This window comes from Hordeum vulgare, chromosome 3H (genome assembly GCF_904849725.1).
Source record: "Hordeum vulgare subsp. vulgare chromosome 3H, MorexV3_pseudomolecules_assembly, whole genome shotgun sequence".
NCBI lineage: Eukaryota > Viridiplantae > Streptophyta > Magnoliopsida > Poales > Poaceae > Hordeum > Hordeum vulgare.
In genome coordinates, this window is record NC_058520.1 from 4,713,052 (window position 1) to 4,728,169 (window position 15,118).

A 15,118-nucleotide genomic window follows, 5' to 3' on the forward strand; every position below is an offset into this window, starting at 1 on the left:
GCAAGGCTTGTGTGTGATGTTGTATTACCGAGTGGGCCCCGAGATACCTCTCCGTCACACGGAGTGACAAATCCCAGTCTTGATCCATACTAACTCAACTAACACCTTCGGAGATACCTGTAGAGCATCTTTAAAGTCACCCAGTTACGTTGCGACGTTTGATACACACAAAGCATTCCTCCGGTGTCAGTGAGTTATATGATCTCATAGTCATAGGAATAAATACTTGACACGCAGAAAACAGTAGCAACAAAATGACACGATCAACATGCTACGTCTATTAGTTTGGGTCTAGTCCATCACGTGATTCTCCCAATGACGTGATCCAGTTATCAAGCAACAACACCTTGTTCATAATCAGAAGACACTGATTATCATCGATCAACTGGCTAGCCAACTAGAGGCATGCTAGGGACGGTGTTTTGTCTATGTATCCACGCATGTAAATGAGTCTTCATTCAATACAATTATAGCATGGATAATAAACTATTATCTTGATACAGGAATTATAATAATAACTATATTTATTATTGCCTCTAGGGCATAATTCCAACAGGCGACTCAAAGGGGTTGAACGGGAGAGAGACGACGATTTACCCAGGTTCGGCCCCTCGTGAGGAGGTAAAGTCATACGTCCTGCTTTGAGTTGTATTGATGGAGTTTCGATTACAAAGAGGGCGTAACTCGCCAGACCTAGCAATCGATGATTTCTAACCTGCCCTCTTCTTCCCTGGGACTCGCCTTTATATACAGGTCGAGTCCCTAGGGTTCACAAGGGTACTTTCCTTTCTACAAACCGTGACCCTTACGATCTCTAAGTCGCCATCTTCCAAAGCTTGGAAACCTTTCGGAAGTTGTAAACCGGCATACAACCTTTGGTCTTGCCAGGCCAAGGCCCGAACCACGCTTCGATGAATCGCCTGATTTGGTGACCCGGCCCAACCAGGGCGGGTTATCAATAGGTAATATCCCCAACACCAACTGAAGATCTGGTTTTCCCAACAGAAGATCTCCCTTTGCCGGCGAGACGCTAATAGTGTTGCCCATCAACTAGCATGTACGGGTCGTACGTATTTACCGAACCACTTTGAGGAGTGGGGAAACATTGTTCATGCCCAAGTGGCAATTTGTGTTGAGGGGGATTTGCCCTCATGCCGTAATAGTTAATGAGAATTGCGGTTGCCTTCAAAAAAAATATCTCCAATGAATGATATTTTCTTATTATCCATTTTATGATCCCTGTTATTTGTCATTTTCTCAAGGCACTGAATTCCATGTTAATTTGACTAGGAGAGGAATGGACGAGTACAGGACTCTTCTGTAAACCAACAAGAGGTCACCGGTCAAGAACATCACCATCACTTAGACGAGCCAGTAGGTGGTATGCACCCAACTTCAGTTGGTAGCTAGTAGCCAAGTCTCCTAGCCAGAAACATCACGTTCATGTAGAGGCACTAGTTGGCTTGTGATGTCCATTCTTTGGAGTTCTTTTTTTATTTTGGCAGCCACTCACTTATTCGGCATTCATCTCTACTCGTCTGTGTGTCTGCCATGGCAATGCGCACTGCTCTCAAGATCTTAACTATCTTGTCTGTGCTTGTAGTTCTTGCTGCAGATCAGGTCGAAGGGCGGCATCATTTGCCTGATTGTCCTTCTTTCTCGTGTGGCCCTCTCAAAAATGTGTCATCTCCATTTCATCAGGCAAGTGATCCACCTGGGTGTGGTCATCCATCTTACGAGCTAATTTGCAGTGGTACGAAGGCTTCAATTCACATCGACGATGCAACATACTATGTATCTTCCATCAACTACAGTAGTTCTTCCTTCTGGGTCGTCGATGCCGACATGGATTTATACAACAGCTGCCCTCTACCTCGGTGGAATCGGCCTCCGTTTAGATACCAGAACCACATGGAAGTCGAATTGGAACCCCTTTAATATAATAAGGCTTGCTTTCTTACATGCTCTCGGGAAGTAAAGGACAATGGTATGTACATGTCTGTTGCTTGCCTTAGCACAAATCATACTTATGTTTATGTGTTAACTGGTTATGGATCTTATTCAATGGAGTATCTCGAGCTTTCTTGTGGGTACTTGGCTAGAATTCCTCGGCCTTGGGACAGTCCAGGGCCGCTAGAAAATGCAAGTTATGCAGATGTTGTGAAATCCATGAGGATTGGATTTGTTGTTCGATTCCCTTTCAAATATGACATTCGCCTGAGTAGCACAATCATTAAAGAGTGCCTAATACTCCAGTTTCGGTGAGTTTTGCGTGTATAAGTGTCTTATCCCAAAACCGTTAAGCCCCTCTTCCATTCCTTCTATGTCTCCTTGGATGGTATTGCAGCGACTTATCGCAGGATTGTAGTGATGGCGTCAAGAATTGTGACAGAGAAAGCATCGCTCAAGCTTGGGGGAGGCTTAAATCAATGCTATGTTCATGCCCAAATCATGAGCTCTCGAGAGAAATTATCATTCAGAACTTCTATGCTCGGCTTTCGCATGATGATCGCACCATGCTTGACACTTCCTGTACCAGTTCTTTTATGAAGAGAGATATTGACTTCAAATGGAATTTATTGGAGAGAATTAAAAACAACTCTAAAGATTCGGAGCTTGAAGAAGGTAAGGACCAGGTATGAATTTCACGTTTGATTGCGTTTAATCCTTTGTTGAGACAAATACCTTTAGTGATTTTAGTGCTAAGTATGGACTTGACTCTGAGATAGTAGCTTCATTGTGTGAATCCTTTGCTGCTCATATTGATCTCCCCAAAGAGAAGTGGTTTAAATATCATCCTCCTTTACAAGTCAATGTAGTTAAACCCACTCCAGTTGAAGAGAAAGTCATTGCCTATAATGATCCTGTTGTTCCCAGTGCTTACATTGAGAAACCACCTTTCCCTGTTAGGATAAAGGAACATTCTAAAGCTTCAACTATGATACCTAGAGGCTATATTAGAACACCTGCACCCCCTGAGAAAATTAGAGTTGAACCTAGCATTGCTATTATCAAAGATCTTCTGTCCGACGATGTTGAGGGACATAATATTCACTTCTGTGAAGATGCTGCTAGAATTGCTAAACCTCACACTAGAGACAAACATAGGCCTATTGTTGGCATGCATGTGGTTTCTGTTAAGATAGGAGATCATTGTTATCATGGTTTATGTGACGTGCGTGCTAGTGTTAGTGCAATACCTCAATCCTTATACGATGAAATCAAAGATGAGATTGCACCTGTTGAGATAGAGCCTATTGATGTCACTATTCAGCTTGCCAGTAGAGATACTATCTGGCCTGTGGGAATTGTTAGGGATGTTGAAGTCTTGTGTGGTAAAACGAAGTATCCTGCTGATTTCCTCGTTCTTGCTACTGCACAAGATAGCTTTTGTCCCATCATATTTGGCAGACCCTTCCTCAATACTCTCAATGCTCATATTGATTGTGAGAAGCAAACTGTCACTGTTGGCTTTGAAGGTGTGTCACATGAGTTCAATTTCTCTAAGTTTGGTAGACAACCTCATGAAAAGGAGTTGCCTAGTAGGGATGAAACTATTGCCTTCGCTTCTATTGCCGTGCCTCCTACTGATCCCTAAGAGCAATACTTGCTTGAGCACGAAAATGATATGCATATGGATGAAAGGGATGAGATAGATAGAGTTGTCTTAGAACAATATCCTATCCTTAAGAACAATTTGCCTGTTGATCTGCTTGGGGATCCACCCCCACCAAAGGGTGATCCTATGTTCGAGCTTAAACAGTTGCCTGATACTCTTAAGTATACCTACCTTGACGAAAAGGAGATATATCCTCTCATTATTAGTGCTGGCCTCTCAGAGCATGAAGAAACGAAGTTACTAAAAACTCTGAGGAAGCACCGTGCTGCTATTGGATATACTCTTGATGATCTTAAGTGCATTAGTCCTACCCTATGCCAGCACAAGATTAAAACTGATCCTGACTTCAAACCAGTTGCTGATCATCAAAGGAGATTGAATCCTAAGATGAAAGAGGTAGTAAGAAATCAAATACTATAGCTCCTGGAAGCAGGTATTATCTATCCTGTTGCTCATAGCGATTGGGTGAGTCCGGTGCATTGCGTCCCTAAGAAGGGAGGCATTACCATTGTCCCTAATGATAAGGATGAACTGATCCCACAGAGGATTATTACTGGTTATAGGATGGTGATCAATTTTAGGAAATTGAATAAAGCCACTAGGAAAGATCATTAACCTTTGCCTTTTATCGACCAAATGCTAGAAAGACTGTCCAAACACACACACTTCTGCTTTCTAGACGGTTATTCTGGTTTCTCCCAAATACCAGTTGCACAATCTGATCAGGAGAAAACCACTTTCACCTACCCTTTTGGTACCTTTGCTTATAGATGTATGCCTTTTGGCTTATGTAATGCACCTGCCACCTTTCCAAGATGTATGATGGATATATTCTATGACTTTTGTGAAAAGATTGTCGAGGTTTTCATGGATGACTTTTCCATTTACGGGTCTTCCTTTGATGATTGCCTCAGCAACCTTGATCGAGTCTTACAGAGATGTAAAGACACCAATCTTGTCTTGAATTGGGAGAAGTGCCACTTTACGGTTAATGAAGGCGTCGTCTTAGGACATAAAATTTCTGAAAGAGGTATTGAAGTCGATAAGGCTAAGGTTGGTGCAATCGAGAAAATGCCATACCCCACAGATATCAAAGGTATAAGAAGTTTCCTTGGTCATGCTGGTTTCTACAGAAGGTTCATTAACGACTTCTCTAAGATTTCTAGGCCTCTTACCAATCTCTTACAAAAGGATATTCCTTTTGTTTTTTACGATGATTGTGAGGAAGACTTCGAAATACTTAAGAGGGCTTTGATAACTGCAACTATTGTTCAACCACCTGATTGGAACTTACCTTTTGAGATCATGTGTGACGCTAGTGATTATGCTGTTGGTGCTGTTCTAGGGCAAAGAGTTGACAAGAAGTTGAATGTTATGCACTACGCTAGTAAAACTCTAGACAGTGCCCAGAGAAACTATGCCACTACGGAGAAGGAATTTTTAGCGGTCGTGTTTGCATGTGAAAAGTTCAGGTCTTACATAGTTGATTCCAAAGTCACTATTCACACTAATCATGTTGCTATTAAGTACCTCATGCAGAAGAAGGACGCTAAACCTAGACTTATCAGATGGGTTCTCTTGCTACAAGAATTTGATTTGCACGTTGTCGACAGAAAGGGTGCTGATAACCCAATAGCAGATAACTTATCTAGGTTGGAGAACGTTCTAGATGACCCACAACCTATTGATGATAGCTTTCCCGGCGAGCAATTGAATGTCATCAATGCTTCATGTAGTGCACCGTGGTATGCTGATTATGCAAACTATATCGTTGCCAAATACATACCACCTAGTTTGACATACCAGCAAAAGAAGAAATTCTTCTTTGACTTGAGACACTACTTTTGGGATGATCCTCACCTTTATAAAGGAGTAGATGGTGTTATTAGACGTTGTGTACCTGAACATGAAAGGGACAGATCCTACAGAAGTGTCACTCCGAGGCCTACGGAGGACACCATGCGGGAGATAGAACTGCACACAAGGTATTGCAATCAGGTTTCTATTGGCCCACTCTCTTCAAGGATGCCCGTCAGTTTGTCTTGTCCTATTACGAATGTCAAAGAATAGGTAATATTAGCAAACGTCAGAAAATGCCTATGAACTATTCACTTGTCATTGAACCATTTGATGTTTGGGGCTTTGATAATATGGGACCTTTTCCCAAATCCAACGGGTATACGCATATCTTAGTTGCTGTTGATTATGCCACTAAGTGGGTGGAAGATATCCCCACTAGTAGTGCTGATCACAACACCTCTATCAAGATGCTGAAAGAAGTTATCTTCCCTAGATTTGGAGTCCCTAGATATCTAATGACCGACGGTGGTTCACACTTCATTCATGGTGCTTTCCGTAAAACACTTGCTAAGTACGATGTCAACCATAGAATTGCGTCTCCCTATCACCCTCCGTCAAGTGGTCAAGTAGAGCTAAGTAATAGAGAGATTAAACTGATTCTACAAAAGAGTGTCAACGGATCTAGAAAGAATTGGTCTAAGAAGCTCGATGATGAATTGTGGGCTTATAGAACTGCCTATGAGAATCCCATGGGCATGTCTCCGTACAAAATGGTGTATGGGAAAGCATGTCACTTACCTCTTGAGCTAGAGCATAAAGCTTATTGGGCAATCAAAGAGCTCAACTTTGATTTCAAACTTGCCGGTGAGAAGAGGTTATTTGATATTAGCTCGCTTGATGAGTGGAGAACGCAGGCATATGAGAATGCCAAGCTGTTCAAAGAGAAGGTTAAGAGGTGGCATGATAAGAGGATACAAAAGCGTGAGTTCAATATAGGTGATTATGTCTTGCTATATGACTCTCGTTTAAGATTCTTTGCAGGCAAGCTTCTCTCTAAATGGGAAGGTCCCTATGTTGTTGAGGAAGTAAATCGTTCTGGTACTATCAAGATCAACAACACGAAAGGTAATTGTCCGAGAGTTGTAAATGGGCAGAGAATCAAGCATTATATCTCAGGTACTCCCATAAATGTTGAAAGCAATATCATCAATACCATAACTCCGGAAGAATACCTAAGGGATATTGATCAGCCTGTTTCAGACTCCGAAAACGAAGAGGTATGTGATTCGGTAAGAAAATGGAGTCCAAAACTTTGCCAATAGGAAATTTTCTCCGTTTTGGAATACTTGAAAAAATACAAAAATTGGAAGTAGTCCGGAAAGTGCGCAAGGAGGCGAGAAGCCTGCACGTGCGTGGGCCCACCCCCTGGCTGCGCCGTGAGGGCTTGTGGCCACCTCGTGCGCCTCCTGGACTCGGTTTTCGTGCAGGGTACTCCTTCTGGTCTGAAAAAAATCATTATATATACTTCCGTTTGGTCTGACCCCTGCATCACGCAGATTTCCTCTGTTTTTCGTTTCGAGCCTATTTTCTGCCGCAGATCAAGGCCAAGATGTCTTCTCAGGATTCAGAGGGGGAGAGCTATGTGGCTGATTACCTTGCTAAACCCAAGGTCTATGGGGACTTTGATCCTTATGGCTGGACCTCTGATGAGGAAGAATATTATGATCCAAGGAGAAGGAACAAACGAGTTCCGATGAAGAGGAGGCTCCTCTTCCTCAACCTGGACGCACGCATGTGGAGTTCAAGAAGTCGAGCCTCCCTGACTCAAGGAAGAAGCCTAAGACCTTGTTTATCCCTTCTGGTTTCTTGCAGGAGAGTAAGCAGGAATTATGCCAAAGGGTGTTGAAGCTTGAAGAGGAAATGATGATCTAAGGGAGCAGAATTTTATGCTCAAGAGGAAATTAAACAAGCTCAAGACCTCTTCAACAACTCCACCACCTTCGCCACCAAAGGAAGACAACTGAGCATTGGTATGAGCAATCCCCTTGGCTTTTGCCAAGCTTGGGGGAGTTGCCCCGGTATCGTATCACCATCACATCTTTTGCCTTTACCTTTGTTCTAGTTTTCCTTTTCAGTTTTCTTTTTTCTCTAGTAGTTTTAAAGTCTTAGTGTTTTAGTCTTGAGTTTTTCTTTGTGTCACCCCCGATGTATTCGAGCTCGTGAGCCATATAATAAAGAGTGTCTTAGTTAAAGGGCTTTGCCTCTTGCCATGATCAAAAGAGTGAGAATAGAACAAAAGCATGAAAGATCATGTAATGATCTTATGGGAATTGATGGCTTCACATATAAAAAGAATGAGGATTGAAACTTGTTGAGGGTAGGCAAACGTAGACCTTGGTCATTGTTGCAATTAATAGGAAGTGATAAGGAAGGAGAGGTTCACATATAAATATATCATCTCTGACACCATCTATGATTGTGAACACTCACCAAACTATTGCATGCCCAAAAGTAGATGTTGGACAAGGAAGACAACGTAATGGATTGTGTTTGCTTGGCTCTGAACAATGTTATATGATTAGAGATCCCTTAGCATGTGACGATTGCTTCCACCTCACATTAGCCAAACCTCCCGCACCAAGTAGAGATACTACTTGTGCATCCATAAACCTTCAAACCAGTTTTGCCATGAGTGTCCACCATACCTACCTATGGATTGAATAAGATCCCTCAAGTAAGTTGTCATCGGTGCAAGCAATAAAAATTGCTCTCTAATATGTATGATCTATTAGTGTGTGGAAAATAAGCTTTATACGAGCATGTGATGAGGAAGACATAAAAGCGACACACTGCATAATAAAGTTCTTTATCACAGGAGGCAATATAAAGTGACGTTCCTCCGCACTAAGAGGACACGCATCCAAACCTCAAAAGCGCATGACAACCTCTGCTTCCCTCTGCGAAGGGCTTATCTTGTACCTTTACTTTTTGCCCTTGAAAGAGTCATGGTGATCTTCACCAATTCCTTATTTTGCCTTTGTCTTGGCTACCGTCACATGCTTGGGAAAGATCTATATTCATATGTCAACTTGGAGGTAGGCATTCATGAATTATTATTGTTGACATTACCCTTGAGGTAAGCAGTTGGGAGGCAATACTATAATCCCCTATCTTTCTCTGTGTTCAGCTGAAACTTTGATCTCATGAGTACCACGTGAGTTGTAGCAATTGTAGAGAATGAAAGAATGATTGAGTATGTGGATTTGCTTTACAAGCTCTTATTTGACTCTTTCTGATGTTGTGATAGATTGCAATTGCTTCAGTGACTAAAGGCAATCGGTTGTTACTTCTCGGTAAGGTTCTTGATCCATGCTTTACTTTGTGAAGGAATTATCACTTTAGCATGAGAGATTATATGTTGGTATTGTTGTCCTGAGCTTGATCATGATGCATGCATGTTCGTATCTTGTTTTGTCGACACCTCTCTTCCTAAACATGTGGACATATTTATTGAGCTCGGCTTTCGCTTGAGGGCAAGTGAGGTCTAAGCTTGGGGGAGTTGATACGTCCATTTTGCATCATGTTTTCATGTTGATATTTATCGCTTCTTTGCCTGTTATTTCACTTCACGGTACTATTCTTATGCCTTTTCTCTCTTATTTTGCAAGGTTTACATGAAGAGGGAGAATACCAGCAACTGAAATTCTGGCCTGAAAGTGGAGCAAAGTTGAGATACCTATTCTGCGCAATTCCAAACGCCGTGAAAATAAACGAGGATTTTTTCCCAATTTATCAAAAATACTGGGCCGAAGAAGTGCCAGAGGGGCACCAGGGGGTGCCCACAAGCCTGCACGGCGCGGTCACGCCCCCAGGCCACGCCATGGGGGCTTGTGGGCAACCCACTGGCCCACTGGCCCCCCTCTTTTGCTATATGGAGGGTTTCGTCCAGGAAAAAATCAAGGAGGAGCTTTTTCGTGGTTTCGCCGCCGCCACGAGGCGGAACTTGAGCAGAACCAATCTAGAGCTCCGGCAGGACGATCCTGCCGGGGAAACTTCCGTCCCAGAGGGGGAAATCATCGCCATCGTCATCACCAACACTCCTCTCATCGGAGGGGACTCATCACCATCAACATCTTCATCAGCATCATCTCATCTCCAAACCCTAGTTCATCACTTGTAACCAATCTCCGTCTCGCGACTCCGATTGGTACTTGTAAGGTTGCTAGTAGTGTTGATTACTTTTTGTAGTTGATGCTAGTTGGATTATTTGGTGGAAGAGTTTATGTTCAGATCCTTGATGCTACTCATTACCTCTCTGGTCATGAATATGATTATGCTTTGTGAGTAGTTACGTTTGTTCCTGAGGACATGGGATAAGTCATGCTAATAGTAGTCATGTGAATTTGGTATTCGTTCGGTAATTTGATATGTTGTATGTTGTTTTTCCTCTAGTGGTGTTATGTGAACGTCGACTACATAACACTTCACCATTATTTGGGCCTAGAGGAAGGCATTGGGAAGTAGTAAGTAGATGATGGGTTGCTAGAGTGACAGAAGCTTAAACCCTAGTTTATGCGTTACTTCGTAAGGGGCTGATTTGGATCCACTAGTTTAATGCTATGGTTAGACTTTGTCTTAATTCTTCTTTCGTAGTTGCGGATGCTTGCGAGAGGGGTTAATCATAAGTGGGATGATTGTCCAAGTAAGGGCAGTACCCAAGCGCCGGCCACCCACATATCATACTATCAAAGTAACGAACGCGAATCATATGAACATGATGAAACTAGCATGACAGAAATTCCCGTGTGTCCTCGGGATCATTTTTCCTCCTATAAGACTTTGTCCAGGCTTGTCCCTTGCTACAAAAGGGATTGGGCCACTTTGCTGCACCATTGCTACTTTTGTTACTTGTTGCTTGCTACGAATCATCTCAACACACAATCACTTGTCACCGATAATTTCAGTGCTTGCAGATATTTCCTTGTTGAAAACCACTTGTCAGATCCTTCTGCTGCTCGTTTGGTTCGACACTCTTACTTATCGAAAGGACTACGATTGATCCCCTATACTTGTGGGTCATCAATATTGAACAAGGATGGTGGGAACACCAGCTCGAAACTAACAAGACATTGCACCACATCACTCCTTAACCTTGGCAGGATTACCGGATCGATCACCTTCTGAGAGATTGCATTGAGGAATGCACATAGCTTCACAATGGCTAATCGAACGTTTTTCGGTAGAAGCTCCCTCAATGCAACTGGAAGCAGTTTCGTCATAATCACGTGACAGTCATGAGACTTTAGGTTCTGAAACTTTTTCTCTGCCATATTTATTATTTCCTTTATATTCGACGAGAAGCTAGACGGGACCTTCATGTTGAGCAGGCATGAGGTGGGCGCGGACGATTGACGACGGTGAAGACGGGGACGGGACAGGACGGGCCGCCAAAGCTACACAAAACTTGAGGAAAATGGAGCTTGGACAAGGAGATTCGAGAGGAGAAAGCTTAAGTGTGGCTCGGGCATTTCATCGAACACCTCATGTGCATAGGAGGTGAGCTAGAGCACCACAAAGCTCTTCCACAGCCATCCAAAAAAACAGAGCAGTGCACTGCTCTGCTCGCGGGTGGGGGGTATATATAGGCCAACCATTTGGTCCGAGTTTGTGGTTGGAATCGAAACTAGAGTTCAACATTTGGTCCCGGTTCCACCCACAAACCGGGACTAATTGTTGTGAGTCAGGAGCGAGTCACAGTGGTCCCGGTTCGTGTGCGGAACCGAGACCAAATGGGTCATACGAACCATGACCAATAGCCCATCAGGCCCGGCTGGCGCCCTAGCCTCACAAACCGGGACCGATGCCCCCATGGGTACCGGTTCGTGAGTGAACCGGGACTAATGGGATTTCATCAAGTGGACGAAAGCCTTCTTTTCTACTCATGGATGCCTCTTGGTACTCCCATTTTGATGTGCGAACATGTGTATATGTAAAGTATATGCAATATATCATATTTTCATGATTTAAGAGAAATGCTAAATAAGGTTTTGCTCCGCTATAGCCTTTCATAGCTTCTGATCGAGCCGCTGCTAAATGGCATAGCCCGCTATTTAAAATATTGGAAATAATTGACCTTGCGTTATGGAAAATGCTTTTAGTTAGTCCTGTACAGAAAAAGCTTCCACTTAATAGTTTATTTCAGTATTTTTCAGTCGGGTGTGGTTTAAATGATGTCCATTATAAATTGTAATCTGCAGGCACTTGGAACCAAGGTAAATATCAATGAATCTACCGATTTAATCTGCACGTGGTTTGAAGATATTCTGGGGAGTTAGTTTCATATTAGTAGGGGTTTAGTGAACTAGATAAATATGAGGAATTGGATCAGCCTTAGTTTTTCATTTTTGCAAAAACATGCCTTGCTAACTGTAAAACCAATATCTCCAATGAATGATATTTTCTTATTATCCATTTTATGATCCCTGTTATTTGTCATCTTCTCAAGGCACTGAATTCCATGTTAATATGACTAGGACAGGATTGGACCAGTACAGGACTCTTCTGTAAACCAACAAGAGGTCACCGGTCAAGAACATCACCATCACTTAGACGAGCCAGTAGGTGGTATGCACCCAACTTTAGTTGGCAGCTAGTAGCCAAGTCTCCTAGCCAGAAACATCACGTTCATGTAGAGGCACTAGTTGGCATGTAATGTCCATTCTTTGGAGTTCTTTTTTTTATTTTGGCAGCCACTCACTTATTCGGCCATTCATCTCTACTCGTCTGTGTGTCTGCCATGGCAATGCGCACTGCTCTCAAGATCTTAACTATCTCGTCTGTGCTTGTAGTTCTTGCTGCAGATCAGGTCGAAGGGCGGCATCATTTGCCTGATTGTCCTTCTTTCTCGTGTGGCCCTCTCAGAAATGTGTCATCTCCATTTCGTCAGGCAAGTGATCCACCTGGGTGTGGTTATCCATCTTACGAGCTAATTTGCAGTGGTACGAAGGCTTCAATTCACATCGACGATGCAACATACTATGTATCTTCCATCAACTACAGTAGTTCTTCCTTCTGGGTCGTCGATGCCGACATGGATTTATACAACAGCTGCCCTCTACCTCGGTGGAATCGGCCTCCGTTCAGATACCAGAACCACATGGAAGTCGAATTGGAACCCCTTTCATATAATAAGGCTTGCTTTCTTACATGCTCTCGGGAAGTAAAGGACAATGGTATGTACATGCCTGTTGCTTGCCTTAGCACAAATCATACTTATTTTATGTGTTAACTGGTTATGGATCTTATTCAATGGAGTATCTCGAGCTTTCTTGTGGTTACTTGGCTAGAATTCCTCGGCCTTGGGACAGTCTAGGGCCGCTAGAAAATGCAAGTTATGCAGATGTTGTGAAATCCATGAGGATTGGATTTGCTGTTCGATTCCCTTTCAGATATGACATTGGCCTGAGTAGCATAATCATTAAAGAGTGCCTAATACTCCAGTTTCGGTGAGTTTTGCCTGTATAAGTGTCTTATCCCAAAACCGTTAAGCCCCTCTTTCATTCCTTCTATGTCTCGTTGGATGGTATTGCAGCGACTTATCGCAGGATTGTAGTGATGGCGTCAAGAGTTGTGTTCGGAAAATTCTTTTGGTCGATGGAGCTTTCTGGGAGTGCTCACTGTATGCAACTGGATATGATGATTATCCCTCAGGAATCATAGCGTTAGTCTTCTTCTCTATGAAGTGGCTAGCTGGTAATTCCGAATGTTCTGATCTTAATTGCAGTTTCTTCATCATCACATCTACGCATGTGTGTACCCACCCACTAAAACTATATAAACTTGTTTATGCAGTGTTATGCAGGTTTGTGTTGGCACCACTGGCTGTGTTGATCTTCCTCGCCCACAAGTATTGGAAAACGAGGATCACAATTGATGCTGTCGAGAAGTTCCTCCGAATGCAACAAATGCTAGGTCCAATGAGGTATGCCTACACTGACATCACAGCAATCACAAGCCATTTCAGAGATAAGCTGGGTCAGGGAGGCTACGGGTCTGTGTTCAAGGGTGTGCTATTGCCAGGCAATGTTCATGTTGCTGTCAAGATGCTAGAGGGCAATCCTAACTGCAATGGAGAAGATTTTATCAATGAAGTCTCAACCATCGGTAGGATCCATCACGTTAACGTGGTGCGCCTCATGGGATTCTGCTCAGAGGAAATGAGGAGAGCACTGGTTTACGAGTACATGCCTCAAGGTTCTCTGGACAAGTACATCTTCTCGGCTGAGAAGACTTTCTCCTGGGACAAGCTCAACGAGATCGCTTTGGGCATTGCGAGGGGTATCAACTACCTGCACCAGGGTTGCGAGATGCAGATTCTCCACTTCGACATCAAGCCGCACAACATCTTGCTAGACAACAATTTCATCCCTAAAGTTGCTGATTTCGGTCTCGCTAAATTATACCCAAGGGACAACAGTTTTGTGCCATCGAGAGCCCTACGTGGAACAATTGGGTACATAGCTCCTGAGATGATATCCAGGAGCTTTGGTGTCATATCGAGCAAGTCTGACGTTTACAGCTTTGGAATGTTGTTGTTGGAGATGACTGGAGGAAGAAGGAACGCTGATCCAAATGCGGCGAACTCAAGCCAGTCTTACTACCCATCATGGGTGTATGACAAACTAACTGCTCCAGTAGTAGATGCGATATGTCCAGTTGCAAGCATGCATGAATTGGAGAAGAAGCTGTGCATCGTTGGATTATGGTGCATTCAGATGAAGTCACATGACAGGCCAACGATGAGCGAGGTCATAGACATGTTGGAAGGTGGCTTTGATGGCCTGCAGATGCCTTCCAGGCCATTCTTCTGCGACGACGATCACATCGCTGTCCCAGATTCGTACACTTTGTTGTCCGAGCTGACAGAGATCTCGGAGGAGGATGAGTAGCATGTGTCTGTGTGTGTGTATGTGTGTGATTTAAGGTCTCAAGTCTTAAGAAATAACCTGCTATTATGTTTTCCCAGTCCTGTGAAGTTTTATGTGGAAAGATGTAATAATATTTAGCAGTTAGAGGATGATGTAAAAAATGATGTAAAAATGGTAATTGAAACGTAATTATCTTCCCGGAAGACACACACAAAAAGCATGATGTAAAAAATGCAGAGTACCCTGTTTTCTTCAGCTGCTGATGATGCTTGAAATTTTTGGAGTAGGTATGAACAGACCCAGCCTATCCTGTATGAAGTATGAACCCTTGTGATTGATAAAGCTTGGGCTTAGTGTATGGAAATGATGATGATTGTAGAGGAATTCGTGTCGACGACGGTGTTCACACTTTTATCTATTTTTCCTAAGGCCAAATTCTTGTAACCATGAATGTGAGTGTGTACCTGCAGTCCAGTGTTGCATTTTTTTTATAAAAGGCTTTTATTACTTAAAAGTTTAAGCATTACACCCATCCTCTGCATAACTAGGATGTACACATATGAACCAAAGTAGTCAGAGCACCAGCGAGCTCACTGTTAGGTCAGGGTAAGAAAAATAAAGTTGGTTTTCTTGCTGTCATACACATTCCAATTTAAAGTTCAACAGAAAACTACTGTACAAGCCAAGAATACAACCTCCTGCCGTATGCGTTCTAGCGATTACGAGTGCGATTGTAGACTCGCTGTCGTCCAATCCTGCATCTTCAGCAGTA

General features: G+C 43.0%; 1 pseudogene; it reads left to right on the forward strand.

The window, feature by feature from the left end:
• The first annotated feature begins 1,551 nt into the window (after window positions 1–1,551).
• On the forward strand, window positions 1,552–14,367 carry LOC123439157 (annotated as a pseudogene).
• Window positions 14,368–15,118: the final 751 nt, after the last annotated feature.